Source organism: Stegostoma tigrinum, chromosome 45 (genome assembly GCF_030684315.1).
Source record: "Stegostoma tigrinum isolate sSteTig4 chromosome 45, sSteTig4.hap1, whole genome shotgun sequence".
Lineage (NCBI taxonomy): Eukaryota > Metazoa > Chordata > Chondrichthyes > Orectolobiformes > Stegostomatidae > Stegostoma > Stegostoma tigrinum.
The window spans coordinates 15251774-15268843 of record NC_081398.1 but is presented as its reverse complement, the minus strand read 5'-3'; the positions used below and the strand labels follow the sequence as shown (position 1 = coordinate 15268843).

The 17070-nt window shown below is 45.4% G+C and overlaps 1 protein-coding gene across 7 annotated transcripts in view; it reads right to left on the bottom strand.

The window, feature by feature from the left end:
- LOC125448620 (neuroligin-1-like) overlaps positions 1-17070 on the bottom strand; it is a 404881-nt gene that overhangs the window by 276679 nt on the left and 111132 nt on the right. For 3 of the 7 annotated variants that reach the window (XM_048524026.2, XM_048524029.2, XM_048524032.2), the window contains exon 1: positions 2040-2739. The gene's annotated coding sequence lies outside the window, so the exon portion shown is untranslated. Of the gene's footprint in view, positions 1-2039; positions 2740-2780; positions 3280-17070 lie in introns of those variants that run through there. The other 4 variants (XM_048524030.2, XM_048524031.2, XM_048524033.2 and 1 more) reach the window with 2 other exon arrangements.

Below are 17070 nucleotides of genomic sequence, written 5' to 3'. Positions count from 1 at the left end.
GGATGGGCAGTGGGGGTGATAGGAGGACAGGGAGTGGGTTGAGATGAGGACGGGGAGTTGGAGGGGTAAGGAGGACGGGGGGGTGATAGGAGGACGGGGAGCGTGGGGGTGTGAGAGGAGGATGGGGTGGAAGGTGAGAGGAGGACAAGAAGTGGTGGGTGTGAGAGGAGAATGGAGGGGTGAGAGGAGGTCGGGGAGGGGGTATGTGAGAGGAGGACGGGGAGTGGGGGGTGAGAGGAGGACGGGGAGTGGGGGGGGGTGAGAGGAGAATGGGGATTGGGAGGGGTGAGAGGAAGATGGGGAGTGGGGGGGTGAGAGGAGGATGTGGAGTGGGGGAGTGAGGAGGATGGGGAGGAAGGTGAGAGGAGGACAGGGAGTGGTGGGTGTGAGAGGAGAATGGGGAAGGTGAGAGGAGGATGGGGAGGGGGATGTGAGAGGCGGATGGGGAGTGTGGGCGGTGAGAGGAGGATGGGGATTGGGAGGGGTGAGGAGGATGGAGAGTGGGGGGTGAGGAGGACGGGGAGGGGGGAAGGAGGACGGAAGGGTGATAGGAGGACAGGGAGTGGGGTTGTGAGAGGGGGATGGGGAGGAAGGTGAGAGGCGGACAGGGAGTGGTGGGTGTGAGAGGAGAATAGGGGGGTGAGAGGAGGATGGGGAGGGGGGATGTGAGAGGCAGACGGGGAGTGTGGGCGGTGAGAGGAGGATGGGGAGTGGGGGGATGAGAGCAGGATAGGGAGTGGGAGGGGGTGAGAGGAGGATGGGGAGTGGGAGGGGTGAGAGGAGGATGGGGAGTGGGAGGGGTGAGAGGAGGATGGGGAGTGGGAGGGGTGAGAGGAGGACGGGGAGTGGGGGTGAGAGGAGGACGGGGAGTGGGGTGTGAGAGGAGGACGGGGAGTGGGTGGATGAGAGGAGAATGGGGAGTGAGGGGAGGATAGGGAGTGAGAGGAGGATGGGGAGTGGGAGGGGTGAGAGGAGGATGGGGAGTGGGAGGGGTGAGAGGAGGATAGGGAATGGGAGGGGTGAGAGGAGGATAGGGAATGGGAGGGGTGAGGAGGATGGAGAGTGGGGGGTGAGGAGGACGGGGAGGGGGGAAGGAGGACGGAAGGGTGATAGGAGGACAGGGAGTGGGGTTGTGAGAGGGGGATGGGGAGGAAGGTGAGAGGCGGACAGGGAGTGGTGGGTGTGAGAGGAGAATAGGGGGGTGAGAGGAGGATGGGGAGGGGGGATGTGAGAGGCGGACGGGGAGTGTGGGCGGTGAGAGGAGGATGGGGAGTGGGGGGATGAGAGCAGGATAGGGAGTGGGAGGGGGTGAGAGGAGGATGGGGAGTGGGAGGGGTGAGAGGAGGATGGGGAGTGGGAGGGGTGAGAGGAGGATGGGGAGTGGGAGGGGTGAGAGGAGGATGGGGAGTGGGGGTGAGAGGAGGACGGGGAGTGGGTGGATGAGAGGAGGACGGGGAGTGGGTGGATGAGAGGAGAATGGGGAGTGAGGGGAGGATAGGGAGTGAGAGGAGGATGGGGAGTGGGAGGGGTGAGAGGAGGACGGGGAGTGGGGTGAGAGGAGGACGGGGAGTGGGGGGGGTGAGAGGAGGATGGGGAGTGGGAGTGAGAGGAGGACGGGGAGGGGGCGTGAGAGGAGGATCGGGAGGGGGTTTGAGGGAGGGATATTGGGGAAACGTTCAGGGATTGAGGGAGTAGACTAACGGGAGGGAGAAGTGGTGAGAGGGAGTGGGATTCGGGGAGATGTGGTGGAGAGGGGCCGATGGAAGGGGGAGGCGGTACGGGATGAGGGAGGGAGACGGCCGGAGATGGATGGGGAGCGAAAATAAGGCGCACACCGAAAAATGGAACACTCGACTGCCCCAAACCAGCTCAAACCTCTCCTCCCCCAGCAAAGCCCCTGGTGCGACAGTGGTATAGAGACATACAGAGAAAGAAGAAGATGGAGAGAGATGGAGAGAAAGAAAGACAGAGGGTGATGGAGAAGGAGAGAAAGAGCTCCCAGTGCCCGGTGGAGATGCCAATTTACAGAAAGCGCTCACCTGGAATTTGCTGCGGATCCACCAGCGACCACAGGCTCCGCTCGACCCGGGGAGATTCACAGCTGCTCCGGCAGCACGGGAAGGCGAGGCGGGAGGAGTAAGAGGTAAAAAAAAAGGACTCAATCTGTCTCAGTGCCAAGAAAGAAGCCGAATTCACCTCTCCCTGGAGAAGCCCCCAGATACCAATCCGGGGGTGTCGGGGAGAGAGACGGAGATTCACTCCCAACAGGAGACTTCAATCTTTAACCCTGATAGAGGGCTGATGCTGGACAGCTGCATTTCTCTCTTTTGCTGCTGCTGTTCCCTCTGGTGACTTGATAAAACTGGAGAGATTTTTTTGCATTGGATCATTGCAGAGGGGCTGGTCCCAGGGATGGAGGTTGGGAGGGTGGAGGGGGAGGTGCAATATGTGACGGGCCGGGAGATAGAGCGGGGGGGAGGTGGGAATGTTATCGTTTCGGGGAGGGAGTTGGAAAGGAGCAAAAGCTGAAATCGATGGCACAGTCCCAAGATTGAATCTAACGGGCCTCTCCCGCCCCTCTCTCTCCTCCAAATTCTTCTCCCCCTTCTCTCCTTTTGCTTCCTGCAAATTGCTGGAGGAATTGAGGCAAAGAAATCCAGCCAGTTTCAGCCCTGAGACAGGGACAGCATCAGCTCTGAGACAGGGAGCCTGCATCAGACTTACGTCATCCTCTTAAAGCCAAACCCACCCCGCAAAAGAACATTTTCAAACCCCCTCACCTCAATTACACGCAGGGATTTAAAGCAAGGCCGATGGAGACTTCGTGGTTTCAGTCTTCCTCCCTCTCTCTTGCGTTGGCCTTTCTCTTACACTCAAAGGGCACAGGATGTAGCCACTCGGCCGACTGTGACACGCCGACACTCAAAACTAATTCATCCCGTGAAGTCTCCACACAGCTTTTCCTTATCAGGTACAATTTTGGAATCTGCTTCCAATACCCTTCGCAGGCAGCGTGTCCCAGATAACAACTCCCCACACCTTAAAACAATTCTCCTCCTTCACAGCCTCATGTTCGATCTTCATCAATCTGTGTGCTCTCCGGTGACTGAACCTCTTCTGATAGTTTCTCCTCGATCTCGTAATTGAATTGAAGTCCTCATGAATTTGTTAGCCTCAGTTGCACTGGAGAGGGTGGGAAGGAGATTTACCAGAATGTTGCCAGGGCTGGAGAGTTTCAGATATGAAGACAGATTGGGCAGACCGGCGTTGTTTTCCTTCCTGCAAAAGAGATTGAGATGGAACATGTTTGAAATGTTTAAAACTTGCGGGGGGGTGGTATAAATGGGATAGACAGGAAGAAACCTTTCCCTTGGTGGAGGGTTCAATGATCAATGGGTTGAGGGGGCACATAGATGTAAGGTAAGGGGCAGATTTAATGGAGATGTAAGAAAAAACATTTTCATCCAGAGAGTGGTAAGATTCTGCAAACTCACTATCCATAAATGTGTTGGAGGCAGAAACACTCATAACATTGAAGTGTTTAGATGTACACTTACAATGCTAAGGTATACAAAGCCATAGCCAAGTGTTGGAAAATGCAATTAGAGTAATGAGGTGGTTATTTGAGAATGGCATCGGCACGATGAGCTCAAGGGCCCTTTTCTGTGCTGTAGATCTCTAAAACTCTAGAGCTCTGTCTGTAGGGCTTTTCCAAATCTCACTCCAGATTCACTGAAGTCCCTCACCCTGGTCCCATTCCAATAAATGTCCTCCACAATTTTTCCATGGCTTCAACATTGTTCCTAAAATGTTTTGGGAAAAAGCGGGAGAACATTCCAGCAGTCACTGTGATAAAACGTATTCAACATGTATTTTGAGATTTGGATTTCAAAATCAAGGTAGGCAGATGTAGGTTAGTTCTGTGAAGGTTAGTTTTTAAAAACAGATCAAATGGTCATGTGGATAATGACCAAATTGCATCAATTCCCAAAAAACTATAAGATTGTAGTTGACTGCCTGGGAGAACCTCTGTTGTGTTTATAATTGAAATGTGTAGATTGTTGAAGTTACTGCAGGCAAGGCAATTATGTTAGTTTTGAATTCAGAACAGATAGTGCAAAGTTTCAGTTTGGAAGAACTCAGAATTAGTTTAGGAGGTCGAACAATTACTTTCAGCAGGGGAATGAAATCAGAAGTAGTTTCTAGACTGTAGAGTCTCCACGCCAGGATAGTTTGAATAGAAAATAAAAGTCTGAAGGGTCATTAGACCCAAGGCATTAATTCTGATTTCTCTCTGCAAATGCTGCCAAACCTGCTGAGTTTTTCCAGAAATTTCTGTTTTTGTTTTAGAGTTTGGGTAGAAATCTCCATTGTTAGAACTGAGAAAGTTCAGGCTGTCAGAACTAGGAGACGTTCATGGTAGTGGACCCAGAAAAGAATCATACAAGTGTCTGTGCAGAGCAAATGAATAAAAACTGGCCAAAGTTAACGAAAGGGTTTAAAAATAGAAAATAGAAGCTGGAGTAAGTCACTTGGCATGTGAAACTTGCTCTGCCATTTAATATGATCTCGGCTGATTTATCTCACTTGGTATCTTGTTCCCGCTTTCTCCATATTCTTTGATCACTTTCACCCTAAGAACTATATCTGTCTCCTTCTTGAAAACAGTCAATGTTTTGGCCTTTCTGAGTTCTGAGGAAGGGTCACCAGACCCAAAACATTAACTCTGTTTTTTCCTTCACAGATGCTGCCAGACCTCCTGAACTTTTCCAGCAACTTTGTTTTTGTTCCAATGTTTTGGCCGTGCCTGCTTCCTGTGGCAGAGAATTCCATGGGCTCACTACTCTCTGGGTGAAGCCATTTCTCCTTATCTCATTCCTAAATAGTATACCGTGTATCCTTAGACTGTGACCCCTGGTTCTAGACTTCCCAGTCTTTGGGAGCATCTTTCCTGGGGTTTACTCTGTCTAATCCTGTTAGAATTGTATAGGTTTCCGTGAGATCCCCCTCATTCTTCTAATCTCCAGTGAATATAATTCTAGGCAACTCAGTCTGTCCCCATACATCAGTCCTACCTTCGAAGGATTCAGCAAACTGCATACTCCAGATGAGGAATCACCAAAGCCCTGTACAACCGTAGCAAAACATCCCTGATCCTGTATTCAAATCCTCTCACAATGAAGGCCAACAAATTATTTGCCGTCTTCACCACCTGCTGCACCTGCATGCATACTTTCAGTGACTTACTTTCAAGTCTCATTGCACCTCACCCTTTCCCAATCTATCACTATTCAGATAATAATCTGCCTTCTTGTTTTTGCTATCAAAGTGGACAACCTCACATTTATCCACATTATACTGAATTTGCCTTGCCTTTGTCCACTCACTCAACTTGTCTAAATCACACTGAACTGTTCCAGCATCTTCCTCACAGCATACCCTCCACCCCAGCCTTTTTCTGATTTGGGAGAGACCTTTCTCTGGGGTTGAGTGTCTGCAACAGATTTTGCTGGGAAACAGCTAAGAACATTGTACTGATGTTCAGGTTAAGTCCTTTCTCACTGTCTCCTTTTGTTTCTCCTTTCTCCTCTTTTGTGAAATAAATTTCTGTGCTATTCTAAAAGAACAGCATCAACCAACTTCAATCACTGACTACCAGAATAAATAATTACAAATATTAAAGTTATTGTCTATCAAGCCAGGTTTCATTGTGGGATATGACTTGTCCAGTATTATTAGCATCAGCTGAGACCATATGAAAGTAGGAGCTTGAGCAGGATCAGAATTCTTTCTGATAATTTTGAGGGTTGTTGTGAAGGTCTATTGCATGAATTGGACATATAAAATAGCTCACAGTGTTACAAAAGCTTTTATGGGAATAAAGGATGAAATAATGGATTATTTAAAGTCTTTGACAGATGATAAACTGAGAACTAGTGGATAAATTGAAGTTAGAAATAAATGCAGGATCTTGGACAATGATCAGATGATTAAAGGATTTACCCAGCATGTAGAACTAAAAGGAAGAAGCCTTGAAAATGACGTGCCACCACTTGAATTCAGTTAGAAGTTAAAACCTTGACTTCAAGAATGAGAAATGGAAAGACTTGACTCAGAAGAAATTGAGAAGATGACAAATGGAGACAGAAGAAAGTTAGGAAAGAAAATTGGAAATATTCAAGCTTCAAGTGCAGAGCAAGCAAAAGCAAAAGAAAGTAAAAACAAAAGAAAGGAGAAAGAAAAAAGACAGGAAAATGGAATTTAAAGAGCTTGCATTCCAAAGATTAAAGGAAATCAGACAACAAGCATTCAAAAGAGAAGTTGAGAATAAAGGATGAAAGAGAAGGTGGTGCAGAGAAGGTTCTTGAATAAATAGGGAGAGAGGGGGAGGCAGACCGAAGATGGAGAGAAAAGAAGATAGGTGGAGAGGAGAGTATAGGTGGGGAGGTAGGTGGCCTTGAGGCCATCTGCTTGTCTCAGCCTGTTCCTGCCCCACCAAACTCATCTCCACCTATCTGGACTCCATCTTCTCCCCTTTGGTCCAGGAACTCCCCACCTACGTCCGTGACACCACCCAAGCCCTCCACCTCCTCCAGAACTTCCAATTCCCTGGCGCCCAACACCTCATTTTCACCATGGACGTCCAGTCCCTATACACCTGTATTCCCCATGCAGATGGCCTCAAGGCCCTCCACTTCTTCCTGTCCCGCAGGCCTGACCAGTCCCCCTCCAAAGACACCCTCATCCGCCTAGCCGAACTCGTCCTCACCCTCAACAACTTCTCTTTCAATTCCTCCCACTTCCTACAGACAAAGGGGGTGGCCATGGGTACCCACATGGGCCCAAGCTATGCCTGCCTCTTTGTTGGTTACGTGGAACAGTTCCTCCTCTGCACCTACACAGGCCCCAAACCCCACCTCTTCCTCCATCACATCGATGACTGTATCGGCGCCACCTCTTGCTCCCCAGAGGAGCTCGAACAGTTCATCCACTTCACCAACACCTTCCACCCCAACCTCAAGTTCACCTGGGCCATCTCAAACACAAACCTCACCATGCTGGACCTCTCAGTCTCCATCTCAGGTAACCAGCTAGAAACTGATGTCCATTTCAAGCCCACCGACTCCCCTATTCCCAATTCCTCCGCCTCCGCCGCATCTGCTCCCAGGATGAGGCATTCCACTTCCGCACATCCCAGATGGCCACGTTCTTGAAGGACCGCAACTTTCTCCCCGCAGTGGTCGAGAACGCCCTTGACCACGTCTCCCGCATTTCCCGCAACACATCCCTCACACCCTGCCCCCACCACAACCGCCCCAAGAGGATCCCCCTTGTTCTCACATACCACCCCACCAACCTCCGGATACAATGCATCATCCTCCAAAACTTGCGCCATCTACAATCCGACCACACCACCCAAGACATTTTTCCATCCCCACCCTTGTCTGCCTTCCAGAGAGACCAGTCTCTCCGTGACTCCCTTGTCCACTCCACACTCCCCTCCAACCCCACCACACCCGGAACCTACCCCTGCAACTGCAGGAAGTGCTACACTTGCCCCCACACCTCCTCCCTCCCCAATTCCAGGCCCCAAGATGACTTTCCATATTAAGCAGATGTTCACCTGCACATCTGCCAATGTGGTATACTGTATCCACTGTACCCGGTGTGGCTTCCTGTACATTGGGGAAACCAAGCGGAGGCTTGGGAACCGCTTTGCAGAACACCTCTGCTCGGTTCGCAATAAACAACTGCACCTCCCAGTCGTGAACCATTTTAACTCCCCCCTCCCATTCCTTAGACGACATGCCCATTGTGGGCCTCCTGCGTGCCACAATGATGCCACCCGAAGGTTGCAGGAACAGCAACTCATATTCCGCTTGGGAATCCTGCAGCCCAATGGTATCAATGTGGACTTCACAAGCTTCAAAATCTCCCCTTCCCCCACTGCATCCCAAAACCAGCCCAGCTCGTCCCCTCCCCCCTCTTCATCTCAAAACCAGCCCAGCTTGTCCCCGCCTCCCTAAGCTGTTCTTCCTCTCACCTAACCCTTCCTCCCACCTCAAGCCGCACCTCCATTTCCTACCTACTAACCTCATCCCACCTCCTTGACCTGTCTGTCTTCCCTGGACTGACCTATCCCCTCCCTACTTCCCCACCTATACTCTCCTCTCCACCTACCTTCTTTTCTTTCCATCTTGGGTCCACCTCCCCCTCTCTCCCTATTTATTCCAGAACCCTCTCCCCATCCCCCTCTCTGATGAAGGTTCTAGGCCCGAAACATCAGCTTTTGTGCGCCTGAGATGCTGCTTGGCCTGCTGTGTTCATCCAGCTCCACACTTTGTTATCGTAGTTCAGAGAATAATTCTGATTCCAGTGAGGGATTTGATTGAATTGAAAAATCCACATTTAATCCTGCATTTATTGACAGTGGAGTTCAATGATATTTTACTGCATTTGATAAGATCTTTGGGCAGATGAAGGGGCCAAAAGTTGTTTGGACCCTAATGTTAAGATGTTTGACAATTATAGCACTGAATGTGACAGGTACAGCTCTCAATGTGTATGTTTGTTTATCTCAAGAACAATTTGCAGAGTATGAAACTTTCAAAGAGGCAATACTTAACCTGATGACAATATCACTGAAGATTATCAATAATGATTTAGGAACACAAGAAAAAAATCTAATCAGCTGTGTGTAAAATACGTAGAAAAAGAAACACTGTGGAATCAGTGGTCTTGATCACTGAATTTGGAGAAACATTTGAAGAATACAAAGGAAATCATGACAATGGAAGAATTTAGAAATAGTCCAGATATCATAGAATCGCTACAGTGTGGAAACAAGCCATTAGGCCCATCGAATCTACATTGAAACTTTGAAGTGCATCCCATCCAGACCCAACCCTCTACCCTATCCCTGCAACCCCGCATTTCCCAGATTCCACACCTCCGCACACTAGGAGCAGTTTAGCGTGGCCAATCCACCTCACCTCTTTATCTTTGGACTGTGGTAGGAAAGCAAAGCACCCGAGGAAACCCACGCAGATATATGGAGAATGTGCAAACTCCACACAGTCACCCGAGGGTGGTATACAGGAAGTTGGGATGTTCACTAACGATTGCACAATGTTCAGCATCATTATCACCGCCTCAAAAACTGAAGCAGTCCATGTCCAAATACAGCAAGAATGGATAACATACAGACTTGGGTTGAAAAATGGCATGTCGCACTCAAGCCACTCAAAGTCAGGCAATGATCACCTCCAATGAGATAGAATCTAACTACTTGACATTTAACAGCATTATCATCACTAACCCTCCACTATCAACATCCTGGAATTGAACCAGACTCACTATATAAATACAGTTGACATTTCGGGCCTAGACCCTTCATCAGGGTCTAGGCCCGAAACGTCAGCTTTTGTGCTCCTGAGATGCTGCTGGGCCTGCTATGTTCATCCAGCCTCACATTTCATTATCTTGGATTCTCCAGCATCTGCAGTTCCCATTATCACTATATAAATACAGTGGCCACAAGAGCAGGCCAGAGGCGAGAATTCCTGTAGTGAGTAATTCATGTTCTGACTTCACAAAGCCTGTCTACCATTTACAATTCACAAGTCAAGAATAAGGTACAATATTCCCACTTGCCTGGATGAGTGCAGCTTCATCAACACTCAAGAAGCTCGACAAAGTCTGGGAAAAAGCAGTGGTGTAATTGGCATCACATTCACAAATATCCACTCCCACCACCACAACAGTCAGTAGTAGCAATGTGTACCATCCACACGATGCACTCCAGGAATTCACCAAGGCTCCTCGGACATCACCTTTCAAACCTACCACCACTACCATTCTAAGAAGGGCAGCAGATACATGGGAATCATTTAGATAATTAACAATTATTGCAAATGCAGCAGTACTGACAGATCCCAATAATATTTCACTCAGACACTGACATAACGGGATGATGGTCATGAAGGAATCCTCAAGGAATTTGGAAGGACAGAAAATCTGCAAGTGAAAGGGAAACTAGTTTTAAAGAACAAACTAAAAGAGAGCTGAGCAATAAAACAGTGAGGTAATCATCTATAATCCTAAAATAAATATTAAAGAAATTTACATGCTTCCACTGTAATAAGACTATACAAACTTAAGCTAATTGCTGGAAGTTAAACGGGAGACCTATTGCAGTCATAGGAATATCGAAGGCATACTCAGAAAAGGGCACATGACCAAGAAAATGGCTGTTAAACCTGTGACAGTAGTACATTAAAGACATGTTTCCTTAGAATGAGCAAAAAGGGAACAATGACTGAGGATAGTCAAGAAAATTCTTCTTTGCATATTGCTAAAGAAAATATGGTCAATAGACATTCTGAATATTTTATTTCAAAACAGCAGGTAGTTTCTGATGCTTCCAAACGCAGAGGTAGACCAATAAAAATATTTAGAGGCACGGGAGCAAGTCTGTCACTGATGCTGATTGGTGACACCATTTGTCTCTCAGAAATTTAATGAAGGAGAGAATATGAACTGAAGTTTTCCAGAGAAGTTACAAACCAGTCTTATTACACAGAGTTGAATGAAAGAGGACTTAGTAAAGGAACAAGTTATAGCAGGAGTAGTGAAACAAAATCCCAAACAAAGGAATTGATTTTATTTTTGGGAATGACATGGTTGGTTCAAAAATATTGGCCTAACTGAAGGTGGACGATTAACCAGTTGAGGTACATAAGAGCTGGGATGTTGCAGAGGGAGCATCCCGGATTGTTTCCTGGCTGTATAAAAAACAAAAGAACTGCGGATGCTGTAAATCATGAACAAAAACAGAAATTGTTGGAAAAGGTCAGTTCTGAGGAAGGGTCACCAGATCAGAAACATTAACTCTCATTTTATTTTCACAGGTACTACCAGACCTGCTAAGCTTTTCCAGCAACTTCTGTTTTTGTTTCCTGACTGCGTTGTGTCTAGATCTTGGGCCTGTGTAAATAGGAAATAGACAGGGATAGAACAAGTCTAGTAAAAAGAGATGTGACTTGGAAATTCACTTAGCTTTCAAAAACCTAATTAAAAAAGGCAAAGGTAGAGAGAATGAGACTGGCCTGTTGATTCCATCCTCTTTACTATAGATTCAACAAATGGAACCTAAATTGAGTGAGTTATATCAAACAGCATACTTAGAAATTAAGTAACTTATATCTTAGTGTAATTACTTGCAAGACATACTCATGAAGAAATGGAAGCTATCCCAAACACCAACATATGAAGATTAGGCAGTGACCCATTAGGTGGTAGTTCTGGAGATAGTAGGAACTACGGATGCTGGAGAATCTGAGATAACAAGGTGTAGAGCTGGATGAACACAGCAGGCCAAGCAGCATCAGAGGAGCAGGAAGGCTGACGTTTCAGGACTAGACCCTTCTTCAGAAATGGGGTAGTTCTATCAGAGTTTCATAATAATGTTTGATGATTGGCTCACAAAATTCATTTAGGTATTGGGAAAACACAGGTGAAAATATTTAAACATGTTTTATTGGCCAGGATTACAAAAAATCTGTGATCAGTTTTTGCTAAACATATCACACATGTCAGGTAGTGGAAATTCCCAGCCATCAATTGAACCTGTGGCTTTAATTTCAAACAGAAACAAAAACAGAAATTGCTCCAAAAGCTCAGCAAGTCTGGCAGCATTTTTTAGATAGAAATCAAAGTTAATGTTTCGGGTCCGGTGACCCTTCCTCAGAACTGGACTTGAAACAATAACTCTGATTTCTCTACAGATGCTGCCAGACCTGCTGGGCTTTCCCAGCAATTTTGGTTTTGGTTTCTGGTTTTGTTTCCACAGTTCTTTTGTTTTTTTATCTGCTTGAATTCTAATACCAGCTTTTAAAGAATTTTTATGGAATCACAGAATTATTATGGTGCAGAAGGAGGTCATACAGCTCATCATGCCTGTACCAGTGTCCATTAGCAAGTGCCAATCTTTTTCCCATATCCCTTGCATGCTACTTCTATCAAAATAATCATCCAATGCCCTTTTGAGTACTTCAACTGAACCTGCTTCCACCACATTTCCAGGCAGCACATTCCAGATCCTAACAACTCGCTGTGTTAACCTTGCTTCTCCTGCACATTACTTTAAATCTATACCCCGCCTTATTTTTCTTCCCCTTACAAGCAGGAGAGTGGTGTGTTCATAGATTGTGCTGCCGGTAGTGGTAGTGGAGTCAGATACATTAGGGACATTCAAGTGACTCTTGGCACATGGATGATAGCAGAATGAAGGGTATGTAGGGTAATTTGATCTTAGAGTAGGATAATAGATTGGCACAACATCGTGGGCTGGAGGGCCTGTACTGTTCTATGTTCTATGTACTCTGTCCAACTCACTCATGATTTTGAAAATCTCATCAAATCTTCTCTCAGCCTTTTTCTCTCCAAGGAGAACAGTCCCTATTTATTTGTTCTATCCTCATAACTAAAGTTCCTCAGTCCTGGAACTATTCTCATGAATCACTTCTGCACTCTCTCCAATGCATTCACATCTTTCCTACAATGTGGCACACACAGCTGTACACGATACTGCAGCTAAGGTGTCAGTGAGAAAATGGGTGAGCTGTGCTGAATGTAACCCATACCACTTCACTATTATTCAGCTTTTCTTCTGTCCTAGCTGATATCTATTATTACCATGTTTACCTACCCTTTTCATTTCTCTCTTTCTCTCTTCTCCACCTACTCACTCACTTTTCCCCTTCTCCTTACCTCACCCCAACTTTGGCTTCAGCATAAATACCAGTTTTCCTAGCTACTAACAGTTATGATGGAGGATCACTGCACTCAAAACTTAATTCTGCTTTCTTCCCACAGGTGCTGCCACATTTACTGGGTTTTTCATTAACTTCTGGTTTTGTTTCTTAAGAGCTTAATGTCTATGCCTATGTGAATGGGCCTAGGAGTATGTGGCAATGGGTGGCTGCGCTAAAAGCAGCTCAGCCATAACAGGAGAAGTGTGGGTGTGGGTAAAAAAAATGGAATGATGGAATCAGAGTCTAAAATTATTGGGCTTGATCTGAGTCCTATAGTCTGCAGGGTCGCCAAATAGAAAATAAGGTGTTATTCTTTGAGCTGAGGCTCAATGGAACATTGCAGCAGCCCTGAGTCAAAAAGGTTGGTCAGGGAACATGGTGCTGTGTTGAAGTGACAGGCAATTGGAAGTTCAACATCATTTTTACAGAGCATAGGTGTGTTTCGAAGCGATCACCCAGCCTGTGCTTCATTTCCCCACTGTAGAGGAGACCATATTGTGAACAGTGAATATAGACCTGGGGCTACGGATGGAGAATTCACTATCCTTGTTTATCCATCCCTTTCACATCTTTTTTATTGTCTCTCTGGGCTCGGTCTCTCCACCTGTCAGCTCATCTCTGCCATACACCTAAATTTCAGCTTCAGTATAAATACTAGGTTTTTCTAGCTACTAACAGTTCTGATGAAGAGTCACCGGTCTCAAAACATTAACTGTTTTCTTCCCACAGATGCTGCCAGATGTGCTGAGTTTCTCCAGCAATTTCTATTTTGCTCTCAGATCACCAGCATTCATGGTTCTGTTTTATTTAAGCCCTTAGCATACTTTTTCAGAAAATTAAATCAATACCATATAACGTAACAAGGGAAGAGAAACCTTGGCATGTTACTGGCTCTTAAACATTGAAGTATATCATCCATCACAACTACAGAATGACATTGATAAATACTGATCATAGCCTCCTAGCCTTTGTGAAATAAGTTCATATGCCAGACTCTTTTGATGGACTTTTCTATTACAGCCTTACCTTCTAAAGCTTGTTCAAATTGTGGGTAAAAACAAGGTAACCACTGATGCTTTGCTTCTCCTATTCTAATTTCCTCTTTCATATTAATCTTATTGTCATTCATTACTGTTCCTTACTCCCTGTATCAGATACCTTGTGTCACTCCCTCAGTTACACACGTGTTCCTTAAATTCTGTCCAAACTGACCTGCTATTCTTCTTGGTGGGATGACATACTCCTTCTGCCAGATAGACACTGTCTCTAGTTTTCCTAGTTAGCCAATTAGTTAGTGCATCCTTTTCTTCGAAAAAATATATTGAAGTGACAAAGAAAGATTCTAAGTATTTGAAAATATCTTCTTCAGTGTCTGCTTTTGCATCTCTATTGAATCTATCCTTTAACCTAGTTTTCTAGTTTACTTTCGCCAGTTCTGTCCTAATGTCCTCAAATTTAAGTTAAACATTTATATTTAATCCGTTCTTCTCTCCCTCAAATTAAGAAGTTTAATCATATTGGGATCGCTGCTACATAGAGGTGCCTTTGTTATACTGTAATTTAATCAGTCCTGTCTTATCAAACAATATCACATTCAGTCCGCTCTACACTTTAGTATTTTGAGGTTCTGTATCTTAAATTAGCCACAGGTTAATCATATTTCTGTATCAAAACTTCTTTCCTCATTCTATCAATGTTGTCAGTAACCACGTAGACCATAACCACTGGATCCTCATTCTCCTTCCACTGTTAGTTCCTTCCTCAATCCAGAGCAGATGTTCCAAGACCTGGCAGCAGGCAGACAACACAGCTTTGGACATGGTGGAAGAAATATACAGTGGCGTCACAGAGTCTTATGACAGAAAGCAGCCAGCAAAGTTAGCTTGGAAAGCTGCAATGAAGGCAATTGAGTACCCCTTGGCAGCCTGAACAAGTAGCTGAGATATCACAATCTGTGAAGAAATTGAGTGCCTCATCGCCAAAATGCTAATGGATGGACGCCCATAAAATCTTAACTCATGGGACCAAATGAAAACAGTTGAATATTAAGGTAAAGTCCAGAGAACTGTGACATACCTTTGGATTGACAGCAGGAAAAGTAAATTGAAAATCGGGACTCCATACAATAAAGGGTGGGTGGGGTAGGTTGGGGGGTAACAACTAAAACAACAAGTTAAAACTGCTAAATTTCATTAATTTGCTTGATATCCAATTTAACAAATTTTTACTGATAAACACACTCACTGTGTCATACTCACAGAATTATACTGTGCAGAAGAGGCCCTTTGGCCCATCGAGTCTGCACAGACACGTGAGAAACACCTGACCTTCAACATAATTCCCGTTTACCAGACTTCACCTGCAGTCTTGAAAATAACGATATACAAGATCTGATTCAGATACTTTTTAAAGGATGTGAGGCAACTCACCTTTACCGCCCTCTGAGGCAGTGCATTCCAGATTGTTACCACCCTGTAGGTTAAAAAAAAATTTTCCTCACAACCCCCCTAAACTTCCTGCCCATCACCTTGAACCTATGTCCCCTCATGACTGATCCTTCAAATAAGGAGCCAGCTGCCCCTTATTCTCTCTGTCTGTGCCCCTTACAATCTTGTACACCTCAATTAAATCGCCATCTTCTCCATTCAATCAAAAACAACCCAAGCCTATCCAGCCATTTTTGATAACTTAAGTTTTCCATCCCAGGCAGCATCCTGGTGAATCTTCTCTGCACCCTTCCAGGACATTCTCATCTTTCCTGTAATTTAGCGACCAGAATGGCATACTCCCTCAGTCACACTCCCTGGGTCACATTCCGTCAGCCATACTCCCTCAGTCACATGCAGTATTGCACTCCATGAATGACATTTCTCTTTTGGCAGTAAGTGTATTGCAATCTATGCACCATTCTCCCACTTCTCTATCTCTGCATCACAATCTCTAATTCACACTGTGCACTATACTGTCACTGCATCACAGTTCACTGTCACTTAAAACATTTCCACAACTCTTCTTGACTCAATCCCACTCACTTACTATGTACAATGCCTAACTTTGTCTGTTTGGATCACTCCTTTAAAGGGGAAATGTCAATGACATTTAAATGGGGAAGCTAAATACAACTTTGTGTTCCTATGGGAAAACAGCATTGCTAACCCCTCTCAATGAGCGATGCGAGGCGATTCACTCATACACCTAAGCATAGTCCTGAATTAGTGCACACAAGCAAAATTTCAGCATCAAGAATCTTATGAAGATGAGAACAGCAGTCATCTCCCATGTTGTTCTTCTGAGCCAGAAATTTGTGAAACCTCAACCACCCGTTGCAATTGCACTCTCAATAACCTCTCCGTTTATGCTGATGAGATCTTGAGAGCTAGCAGTGAGAAGATGCACAAGGAACCCAGTATTGAAATGATGTATATCCTGAGCAATAAAGATCTCCCAAATCAAATAACTGGCTGACATGTAATGGCAGGCAGTGGCTGGGCAAAACTATCAGGCTGATGAGAAACCTCTGGGAGAATTTTACTGCAAAGCTTCAATAACCGTACTCCATGACTGACTCTATAGATATAAATGTAAGGAAATGCTCCATTGGCCTGCAGAAAGCAAGATCCCAGAAATGACAATGACATCATGATCAGATCATCTATTTTTGTGATATTGATTGATGGACTGGCCCAGGACAGGAGAGAATTCACAACCACCCAACTCTCCCAACTCACGTTCACTTGAACAAAAACAGAAGTTGCTGGAAAAGCTCAGCACATCTGGCAGCATCTGTGAAGAAAAGGTCAGAGTTAACATTTCGGGTCCGATGACCCTTCCTCAGGACATTCGTATTCACTTGGATTAGTTATGGATTCTGTTACATCAACCTGAGAGGACAGAGACATGGTTTAATAATCCATCTGAAATATGGTGCTTCCAACAATGTAGCACTCCCTCAGTATTACATTGACAATGCTAGGCTTTTTTATTGTGCTCATGTCTCTGGAGTGGGACCTCATAGTACAAAAATTTAAACTCTGCCATATCCTCAGCCACTTCAATTTGTGGTATGTTGAGTACATATGTAGACTTATTACACTGTCTGTTCAAATGAGAAGATTGACTTTTGTTCAAGGACTACATTGGAGTAATTTCACATCCACAGACTGTGAGCAAACAAGTATGTTCATACGATGTTGCAACATTTCCTCTGATATTGTTTCAGAAGCATATTACCCAATCAGACTTAACCCTCACATCA